Below are 12356 nucleotides of genomic sequence, written 5' to 3'. Positions count from 1 at the left end.
CTGGGATTTGGCACCGTGTATATGTGGTGTTAACCGACGTTTCGGAGGAACGTATCGCCCCCATCTTCAGGGTTGANCCGGTAAAGTCTAATATGATGTGCGTCTGAAGGATGGGATTTCTCCTATTTTATTGACAAAAAAAAAAAGTATTTCTCTTAAAATAATATTTAACACGAACCACAAATATCAAATCTGATCGAAATCCGTTTATTTAGAATATAAAACATGCTGACGGACACACATCATGTATTCAACTGTGTGTTATATTCATTCACTCTGTACAGAGCACCTAAGAGGTTTCTGTTAATGTTCCCTGGGATTCTGGATTCGATTAAGTCGCTCTGCAAAACAACTTCTAGAGTTGACTTGAAAAGATTCTGACGATGGTGTATACTGTACTTCTTTTGGCTTATTTTGGACTTCACCCATCGTCTGGTATGTAAAAGACAAAAAGACAAAAAACCACGACGTTTCGGAGACTGGATCTGTCTCCGTCTTCAGGTGGATAGGGAAGGATAAACCTACTCAGTTGGGCCCCTTAGAAAGAGCTAGTCTCAATCACTGGACTCCAGTGATTGAGACTAATCTCCGAAACGTCGTGGTTTTTTGTCTTTTTGTCTTTTACATACCAGACGATGGGTGAAGTCCAAAATAAGCCAAAGGAAATACAACTTCTAGAGTGAGTATTCCTTGCAAAAAAGAAAAAATAGAAATTCCCTCGTCACAAAACTCACCTAAGTTGAGGGCAAAACTCAATGATTTACGACTGTAAAGCAGGAGCATTTTAACTTGGACTGGTATATCCCTGCAGGTGGGCAAGAGTTGGATGTAGAATACCAACATGTTTACAGCATCTCATTTTAACGTAGCATCCAAAGAGTTTGCTTCGTCGGTCCTGAATGCTAATATTTTATGAATGCGGGAAGTAGATTATTCTGAATGCAATAGTTAAAACCTATCTGAGGTAATACATTCCTGAAAGCTTTCTGCTTCGCTTCTTTTCATATATGACACAAATATGGCGCTTCCGTAATACTGTTACGTGCTGTTATGTCGAAGCGTCTGGTATAAAATTAAGGTTTGCTTGCGACATAAATATAACATATACATAATTATTATTGAAAGATGAATACTCGTGCACTGATAATTTTCTTTATCTATGGCACATTCTGTGTTTCTTGTTTTCGTAATTTCGTGAATATTTGGGTTATTAAAATATCCGCACAGTGCTTCAAACAAATTTTTAAAATAAGTAATAAAAGTAAACTTTCCCCTGAAGAAGCATGAAGAAGTGGATTTATACGTCTACGCATTCTTAACCTCGTCACTAGATGGAAGTGAGTGGTCAGTTTTACTCGTCTGCCACTTTAACACGGAGGAAAATAATTGCCCCTGCCGGGAATAGAACTCTATTTTCTCAACCGGCCAGCCATAACCAATGACTATACCGACTGAGCTACAGTAGTAATTATCATATATTCATGTATGTATTCATTTATTTCCTTCTTGGGACGAACTTTTTATTTGTCACAGAACACCAAAGATTCGCACAGTGACCAAGATTCCAATTTTTCACTTGGAAAACTTATTTTATACTACATTTGTAGGCATGTACGTGTGCATGATACATCTCCATATGAAGTTTCTCGTGTGTAACTCGAATTGTCCATTAGTATGAAACAAAAGTTAAATGGTATATAGCTTCTACACAGCCTCCGTTGTTTCCTTTTGCCCAAAATAATAAAGAGAATTTCTGTGAAATACTACTCACCTACTTTACTCTCCCTCAACACGCAGCGCATAGAAAAAGAAGTGTCAAACAATTCTTCTATTGTCGCCCGTGTATTCGTTGTCGCGGGAAAGCGTTNGTAACTCGAATTGTCCATTAGTATGAAACAAAAGTTAAATGGTATACAGCTTCTACACAGCCTCCGTTGTTTCCTTGCTCCCAAAATAATAAAGAGAAGTTCTGGGAAATACTTCTCACCTACTTTCCTCTCCCCCAACACGCAGCTTATAGAAAAAGAAGTGTCAAACAATTCTTCTATTGTCGCCCGTGTATTCGTTGTCGCGGAAAAGCGTTTACCAATCCGTTGCCCAGCAGTGATGAAGGGAACGTACACACACACAGAGCAAGGTGATTTCATACGCCTAATTTTATTGTTTTTAATATAAAGAAAAACGCTAAAAACATTTGGACTTGCCTATGCATATACTAGTATAATAGGATACAGGTCTTGACCTAGCAATTCCATCAACGTGTTTACCGTTGCTGTCTAGGAGTGGCCGTCACTTATATTGCTTGTATTGCTCTCTTTCCGGTCAGATGCTCTGCGCATGCGCTGTTGAGTGTTACTGTTACTGTTCCCGCTTCGGCCTTCCCCTATTTATTAAGCAGGTGTTCAAAAGAGACTCTATTGCCTCAGTCTGCTGCTCTGCCATTCAAGCACCTACACTAAAAACCCGAATCCTCTTCACACCGAAGAGGAGATCCCGTTGCCTAGTAGCGATAGGTGGGGACACACAGATAGGAAGGAGAACGCATAAGTCTATTTTGAGAAAGTAGACTAAGAACTTCACAAAAGTGCTATATGTCCTAGAGATCTGTTGTCATCCATAATTTCAGGACTTCACATTTATTGACTCTGGTGCTGCTCTCACGTCACAGGCTCGTGGCTCATTCGTATTGGCTTTATTGATTGTAGGAAATTAGAAACTACAAGTTTAGAATAGTCTCGATTGGCATAATGTCAGTACCAAATTTCATTAAAATCCGTCAATTGGTTCTCTGGTTTACACATGCCTATATACTGACAGAGGCGTGATAAGCGAGCCCAATATACTTTCACTTCATGAACGTCTTATGAAGAAAGCCGGCGACTAACCTCCTGAACTATGGTACGGCCTAGGAAACACATTCACTCTCCATAACAATAACCAACCGACTAATGCAATTTAGGAAAATAGTTTCTGTTTGCTGTGAGAATAATATGAAAACTTCCTTCCCATGCCTTGGGTCTCAGTTGCCTTGCACCCTCCTCATGTAACGGAGCCTGTTCCTCAAATTAAACACCAATCCTGATCATGTTCCACCGAAAATTGTCATGTGGATACAAGGCAACACGGCGTCACAACCGAATTTTATATAGCGGTAAGGGTCTACCTGATATCATTGCTCAAATTAAGAACTGAACACATCATCATTATTCAATTATTCCCTGCTTATGAGCATTTGTTATGTGTGTTCCGTGAGAGTGAATGATTATGAATGTAAGCAATGCCTGCTGTTGGAAAGGGTAGCGTAGTTCTACTGATTTCAGTGAGATGACGTAACCACCTGGAGTTGCCAAGTGAAACACTGACTAGAGAATTTATTTCAAAGAAGATGAGTGTCGATGACCATATTAACAATGACAACAAATATACCAAGCAGCATACAGCTGAGTTAACTTTCAGACCAACATCACCCTTATGAGGCCTAAGGGTCTGAACATTTTCATAGAAGCTGAAGAAGGTGTAACGATATGTTTCAGAAAAGCACAAACACGTTCGAAGTACGGATGAAAAGTAGACAAATGGAACATGAAATTAGACTCGTTCAGAAAGGCGAAAAGGCGGATAGCCTAAGGAACGTCACATGGTTGGTATCGCACAAGAAGAGTAAAGAGCAAATCTTGAGAATTCAGAATGAGAAATCAAATTAAATGGTGAGCAGCAAAGGAGAGATGAGCTTAGTACTTAAAGAGTTTTCATTCCTTACGTATAAAATGTATCCGATGATTTCTATATTTTACCCACCATAAAGAACATGCCTTATTATCCTACAGTTTAATTATGCCTTCAATAGCTTTAGCTTATGTAGCAACGAATGACAGGTTGATATGGGAGTAAATAATTCTGAAGTATATGGAAGAAGTGGTCGTATTCTTGTCTGAGGTGCATAGAGGCTCTGAGGAGAAACATAAGAAAAAGTTTCAGGGCCAAAATTTGAACCTTAGATTTCGAAGCATAAGCCTTTCCTAGTGGATTGTGACTTTCGGTTCTTATATCTGTTATTTAACAGAGCTGCACATGTAAGAAATAGACACCTTCTTTTCTTTTGATACATTGGATTTAATTGTTTCTTCTGTAAGAGAGAAGTAAAAGTAATTAATAAATTTAGGGTTTGAATAAAAGTTGCAAGTACGTCTTATAAACATTGTCACGTAACTTCGAACAAGGCCCCGCATTCCTAGTCAAATCCCGCACATAGATTGTGGTGGGAGGAGTTTCTTAACACTCCTTCTTCCACTTTCACAGACCCTAGAACCCACGCCCTTGTCTTAAATTGTTCTTCTGCTCATTCAAGGTTACTCTTGGCCTTGTTCGAAGTTACGTGACACTTGCTATAACACTTTATAGCACAATAGCTTAGTACGTGCGTCAACGGATTTAATATTCAGAATTTATATTATGCCCACACAATATATTTGTGTGTTTGCATGATTCCCAGAATAAAGAGTGATTATTTCTCCAAACCACATTAACCATTTAGTCTTTGTCATGGAGAGACGGTGTGTTTTCTGAGTTGCAGATAGTCAATTCTGAAACATTATGTACACGAAGTTAAGTATCGTAATGGTAAATAACATTTAATTACAATTTTAATTTCCAGAATCTATTACCGTCACAACAAACATAACAGCTTCGCCCATGTTTGTCTGGTTGCCTGTCTTTGCACACGTGACGCATCCGAACGCTGTAATTATAGTAATTAATATTTTTTTTTTGCTGTCATGGTTGAGCAAAATGCAGGATATTTAGATAACTAATATACTCTTGTTGATAAATTTTCTGATGGAAACAAGGACAAAGTCGGTTCACATTTTATACTAGATCAAATATAATTAGTTACTTCTCATTTCATAGGAAAAATGCAAGAGTTATATATTTGTCCTCCATTTCGCTAACTACGAACTATTTTTAAACGAAATCCTATGAAAAACTTTTCGTTGCTCTGGAATGCAGTACGGGTATATATCGAGACAATCTCTGGGGGCGCCGTGGAAAGAAGAGATCCAGTCAAAATATTCTCGTGTGTATTTGAATCACGTAACGAAATCAGATTGAAATCTTGGCGATACGTTAAGTTCGATACAGGGAACAGAAAACAAATCCCACCAGTAGACGTAGGCGACATGGTAAGGGAAAGGACCTCACAGGACTAGGGGAGAAGGAGTCGTGCAGGGGACATGGGGGAGAAGGCAGGGGCACCTGATTTACATGCACTACGATCCTCATACTCCAAAGAAACAGAAGTAAAAGAAAAGAGCTATATAAATTTGTAAATTCAGAAGACGAAGGTATCTATTTCTAATTCTAGAGAGAAATATTGGTGATAGATTTTAATTCATATCAAGCTGGAGGAGTTTATATAGAGGATCTGGGATTGAATTTCTTACCGTATTAGAACTGTAGGGAACATCGTTAGGAATTTGGTGACTTTGAATCCGTAAAATTAATATAATACGCCTAGGAATGAGTAGACCCATAGATGACAACAAAGTATCTAAAATCAGAAGTGACAAAAATGAGGAAACTAAACAGAATTATGTTTCAGAAAGTACTAAATGAACGGTATAGCGCAAAACTGCTGCATCTTAACGCATTAAGAAATTTCTGTTACATAATTACGAGCTAATTGAAGCAAAACAGCCGCCATGGCATCAGGCTTAATTAAATACAGGGACATCTCTCTCTTGTTCAGCTTTACCTCTTGAAACATAACGGCTCAAGAGACTTACAGATCATTAGACTACATTATTTCCTCACTGCCCATCGGAGGGTGCAGTTACGTTGTCAACTCATGTACAATATCGCTGATCACTGAGAAACGTCAACTACAAACTGTACAGAAATGCTTTAGTCACTCATAGGCTGAATTAGCTTGTAAGTGTACACAGATGTGTGATTCATATCAGATTATGAACTCGCAGTTCAAAATATGCTTCATCGTATAGGATTTGAGGTTCGGTTCTCACAGCGGTGATTATGAACAGTTCTATCTTCTGAGATATAACACCACATAGTCAGTTGAACGTGTTCTCTGTCCCTCCGAAACATCGGTTGAACTTCAATTAACTGAACGGTGTTATACAGCTCTTCGTGCGCTATCACGGTTTATCTCAGCCCCTCCAAGATAATGACGTGATAGTATCGTAACTCCGAAAGGCGATTGCCAATATCCTCTCATTTATTTTCTTATTTATCCTTATTACATCATCAACTTATCGACATATTTGTCGACACTTATTCAATCAACGTCTGTCTAATAAGCAGTCACATGACCATATCCAAAAATGAGAAGATAGGCATGGCAGGATTCACTATAACTTCTTGTTTTAAAGGATCTTACCTTCTAGGATATAATATAGTGTAGCCTGCCGAAATTAAACCGACGTTTCGGAGCAACATATCACCTCTATCATGAGGGTTTACAACTAAGCCAAGCAAGTAACAAGCATAAAGCGGAGATGATGATTTCTTGTTTCGCTTAATCTTCAACTCCGAAATTGAAGCCAAATGTTTCTTCCGAAACGTCAGTTTAGTTTGAACTGACTACACAGTATTACATCTTAGAAGATGAAATCTTTATAACCACCGCTGTGAGAACGTCATATCATACAAAACAATCATTTTCTTTCGACAGTAGTGAAATACAGGAGGCGACAATGGGTCAGCAGCGTATTCCTGAAGAGAGAGTCAAGTGATACATAAAGAGATTTGGTGAGGAAAACTTTTTTTAGAACTCTTACTGGAAGAAGTTGGAGACAGTGGGACAAGGCTAATACATGGGACAGAGGAAAGTGTAGTATGTAAGAGGGATAATGGAATTAGTTCAGGCTAGTGCCCAATGGCAGGCTTTCGTATTGTTGATATTAAAGATTCGAGTTATGTTAGTAGATGGTTGGTTACATAGATGTCAGTGTCCCTCATCCATTACCGAGAGAACCAGGAAAACTAGATGTTAAGTGATTGCGGCTTATAATTTAGTAGCAACACTGAGCACTGTTGGTTGACTTTCTTAAGGCAGTGACTGCGAACATGGTCTCATGGGTTGTATCGATCTATTGTTGGAGAAGGCCCAGTGTTTTAGAGAAACACATAATCTCCATCTTCAGGAACAAACATTGAAAAGATATGTTCCCTCGAAATGTCTGACTTCCTCCAAAATACTCATATTATGTGTTACAACATAGAGATCCGAATTCTTAATTAGGCTCAGGTGCTTGAATATAGTTAAAAAAATTCAAATATTCGATTAAATGAATTCCTTCCAGAAAGAGGTGAGTGGTTACATTTCTGTAGGTAATATGAAAGAAAATTGGTTCCTGTATTTCGGTTTTGTTTCATACTCGTATATATATATATATTGTGACACGCTGACCCATTGACAGGAAACGACTCAGCAAACACATTCCGCGGCAACGAATACGCAACAATAGAGGATATCTGTTGCTAGGCAATGGATGTGTTTTCTTTGTGGTCCAATCCAAGGCTATATAATGAGAAGCCAACAATAACTGATAGTTCTTAATGACCGTCAGTCGCAATGTGACCTTGACTTAACTGACACTTCTGTTCAGATTTAGAAAATATTAACAGTAGCAGACAGATCCTGTCCAAGCCATATAACAGAGATAAGAATTGAGAGAGAAAACCAAAAACAGTGAACACACAGCACATTTAAATAATAATAATAATTTTATGTGGGTTTGGAACTTGGTCTCATACAAAAGAAAGAACAATTTGGGCCTTGGCCTACCTCCATGAAACTCTCCGATTCACTTCGGTTTACTGGATCTTAGACATTCGGTAGGAATCCTTGGGCGGGTGATCAGATTGTCGCAAGGCCTCTACCTGTACACAAACAGAGAAAAAAATTATGCACACACATGAACACTAAGCATCTATGTCCTGAGTGGGATCTCACGGTCCCGGCTTCCGAGCGAGCGAAGACAGTGCATGCATTAGACCGCTCGGCTACCGTGACCGGCAACAAAACTATTAACATCTAGTTATTTCATTAGAGTTAAGAATGCAACCCTGAATTTCTCAAAATGAGACGAAAAATTCCTGTAACAGCAGACTGGTAAGATGTCGGACAATGTTGTGGAGTAACAGATCATTTTGTAAGTGAAGAGACAATGCATCGCATTCACAGCGCCCAGTTTAACTTGACAGGAAATAAGATTGGATACAAGAATTTTGTTAAACTTCGTAAAATTCGACTTCGAAATAGGACTCGAGTCCAGGTACTGACACGTGACTAACAACAGAATCATTCAGATCATTCGTAGATATATATACTCGTACATACTGCGGAGTTAAAGGAATAGAACTTGCAGAGATAAAACTAAAGTACTAATACGTCAACAACAATTAAACTGGGAAGGTGGCAGTAGTAGTAATAGTAGTAGTGGTAGTAGTAGTAGCAGTAGCAGTAACTAATAATAGCATTGGCAGCAGCTACAGTAATAGTAGTAGGAGCAATAATAGTAAATGTAGTAGTAGTAGTAGTAGAAATAATAACAGTAGCAGTAGCAACAGCTGTATTTGTAGTAGTAGTAGCAGCAGCAGCAGTAGTAGTAGTAATGGCGGCACATATTATATAATGTATTGTACGAGATCCTGCCTACAACTGTCCCTGACGTAACTTGCAAAAATGGTTAAAATTGGGAGGCTGAACTTATAATATATAAAAAGGTAAAGCTATTCCTGTAACAGGGCATGAAGGCCCATAGAGATGTGAGACGGCGAGGTTTCCATATTTGCTCTAGACAATCGGCTCACAGATGGCGGTAAGGTTGTCAGCCTTACGCGCCGGATGCCCTTTACCCCAGGAAGATTCCTGGTATTTATTTCTGTTAGAGGCTGAGTCGACCCCAGGGGTATAGTGCGGCTGGAAAGTTTAAGTAAATTTAAAAGAAAATCCACTTCATCGTGACTCGAAACCGCGACCTTCCGTGTTGTAGCATAGTGCCTCAACCAACTACGTTACCGCGTGCCACGGATTTAGAATATATTAATAAATAAATCAGTTAAAATAAAACAATTATATTATAGAAAGTCTACTTCAAATGCTTCAATGTAAATTGATCAATCGATGAAATATAAATTAACAATTTGAAGAATAATTTGTGGTAAATAATACATAAAATTAATGTTGTACCTCATAAGAAATATCTTGTCTCAACTACAAGGAGCACCGGTTAATGTTGTTCGCGGAAAATATTGCAGTTTAATGTGACAGCCATATGAAACACAGAAATGCAAATCTGCTGACAGAGTGGAGATTTTTACTATTTTAAAACAGACAGTACATGTAGTAAGCCCTGGGCTTTAAAGACTTCTTAGGTACATAGAGTTCACTACCATATGTACCTCTTATATGAATCTGAGCGGGATTAATTCAGAAAAAGGACGGTCACAATTCAGGAGATACGAGTATGAGCTGTTCGCTCGATCTGAAGATTAACATGCACAAGGCTTCACCAGGGCTCAAAGTGACATGGATTATAACAGACACAGCTCCTCTTAGAGGATCATCAAATTAACTGTCAAACCTCCGAGATTTGCAGATATGTTTAAAAGGACGGTTAATAACGTGAAACAATGTTATAAGCCCTAAACCGGCGTTTCTCGCTGGTCACCGTTGTGTGATCCAAAGCTGCAGTTCAAATATCGTCAGTTTCCTGCAGTAAAGCTTCACTGTAAGAGCGTTCTGTCGCAATTAACTTATGCTTATTAGAAATGTGTTAACAAGCACATCTAAATTCCAGTGGAACAACTAAGGTAATAGACTTTAATAACTATTACAAGTCTATAGCGATAAGATGCAGTGAATATCACTCTTACAGTATAACACACCAAGAGAGAATTTGAATTTATTTTCTTCGGTGAATGACTACAAATGTCAAACCTACATCTGTAACAAGCCATGGTGACTTATTCATGGCGGTATAACATTATATTGTTGTTTTGCTTAAAATATCACAAATTCAGGGAAACTTGCATTATGGTACGTTATAATCGTCCTATCCTGCGTGGGATCAGTACCATCACTAATATGTACTCTTTGATCCTGAAGATGGAATCAGTATTCATCTACGAAATATCTGTAAATGTATATCGGACTACATGGCATTACATTCCAAAAGACTGTACTCTTCATAACCACCGCTGTGAGAAACTGAAATTCAACAACTTCAGGTTAGTTACAATCCTTCTTTTCTTCCTTCTATATACAATCAGGTAAAGGTAAGGCAAGCCGGTCACGGTAGCCAAGCGGTCTAAGGCATATACTGTCTTCGCTCGCTTGGAAACCGGGATCGTGGGTTCGAATCCCACTCAGGGCATTGATGTTTAGTTTGTGTGTGTGTGTGCGTTTTTCTGTGTTTGTGTACAGGTAGAGGCCTTGCGACGAGCTGATCACCCGCCCAAGGTCCTACCGAATGTCTAAGATCTAGAAAAACCGAAGTGAACGGAGAAGTTCATGGAGGTAGGCCTAGGCCCACTGGGGCTGTAGTGCCAAGGAAAAAAATTATCTCTGTGCTTAACTAATTAAGCACTATGCCATGAAGGAGCATAGGGGAGTGGATGTATAGATCCACACTTTCTTCACCTCGGCAGTAGCTTGAGTTGTATCTATGTACAGTCTTTTGACAGAAATAACCAGCATTGATAATATTTTGATTTCTTCGTTTTTATGTTGTTTAATGACGATTTTCATCTTCAGAGATCATACAAAGCTAAAATGATTTGAAATTATTATTATGAATTATATGGTTTTAATGAGTCGGAATGGTATGGTTGCGGTCTCTTTCCAGTCAGTATGCCAGCATTCACCGGTGAGGCTGAAAAACCACAAAAAGTCTCCGTGTGTTTGTCCGGGAACTGGACCGCGGACCTCATGATCTGCACTGCCCCATATATCTGGAATGTAATCATAACTTAATATGTGACTTACTACACCTTTAATTTCATCACCGAAGTATCTAAACTTCAGATTTAAATCACATCAGAAGGAAGTAATGAATTTCTTATTCATATGTTTCGTTCTGCTTTCAGAATGCCTTACGTGCGCAAAGTACGAGTATCAGATACGCTCATGACGTGTTAATGGACAAAGCTTCAACAAAGTTATTAAAAGTCTTTTGTTCAGGGATAACCTCACAAAAATAAAAAGGATTTTGTGTGGGTCGTTGCAAAATATTCACAGCTTCCTTCAGAGGAAAAAAAAAAGTTACTGGACTTAATTCAGTGAACAGGATTATAAGATTTTGAGAAGCGAATTTGGTGAGAATGGAGCAACGTGGAAAGAGCTTATACGATCAACACACACTTTTAAACTTTTCAAAGCTGTGACCCGGAAGGTACTTGGCTGAATCCCCGAGACACCTACTTCAAACTCGGAGTGTAACAGGGGTAGACATATGTGAGAACGCCGAACTCAGAACTTGCTATCCTCTCAAAAGTCAGCGCTTTAAATTCTAAATTCTAACTGAAACATTTAATATATATCATAATTAATATTCCGATCTTAATGAACTATTGTTTTATAAGGGTTCTGTATCTTCTTCAGGCTAAATACAAAACTGTAGCCTCAGATCGGGAGAATGAATGGCATATGAAAACACAGATGTAAAACAGAAAAATAAGTTCTGGGAAGAACTAATCGCCTGTTTTCCTTGATATGACACGGACCGCATAAAAACGACGCGTCAAACATTTCTCTGTTGTTGCGTGTGCATTCGTTGCCGCGGTAATATTTTTAAACAGCCGTTGCCTAGCAACGTTAAAGGATACACATACAGATATACAGACTGATGGGAGGGATTTATGAAGTATGTCGTTGATATTGGCTCAGGTGCCATGGTATACATATCAAGTTAAAAAAATCTGATTCAGGCAGTCAAAAGCTGATGTGGGGGGTACATACTTGTACATATGCAGACAAAACAGTGATTTTATTATTTTTTCAAGATAAGGAAAGTAGGATACAAACCACTTCCGGTTGTACTGTAGAACACAGTTTATCGCTAGTTCATACGTCACCATTATCTGTCCTTTTGTTTCATGCAAGTCAAATTCCTTGGCGAAATTTTTCTGTTTTAAACCACACAGAACGAGCATCCTTTCTCTTTTATCAGAGATACTAACATGGCGGTTCTGCATGATGTAATAGTATGGATACCGACATTTCGTGCAGGCTTGTTACTTAATTCTCTAAAGCAATATAACCTTAACATAAACAGTGTATTACATTTCAAATGAAAGGTAAAAAGAACTATCCCTGTAACAGGCCATGAAGGCCC

The sequence above is a fragment of the Cryptotermes secundus genome, unplaced genomic scaffold, assembly GCF_002891405.2.
Source record: "Cryptotermes secundus unplaced genomic scaffold, Csec_1.0 scaffold1494, whole genome shotgun sequence".
Taxonomy (NCBI): Eukaryota; Metazoa; Arthropoda; class Insecta; order Blattodea; family Kalotermitidae; genus Cryptotermes; species Cryptotermes secundus.
The sequence above is the reverse complement of the archived record's forward strand: the minus strand, read 5'-3'. Positions refer to the sequence as shown.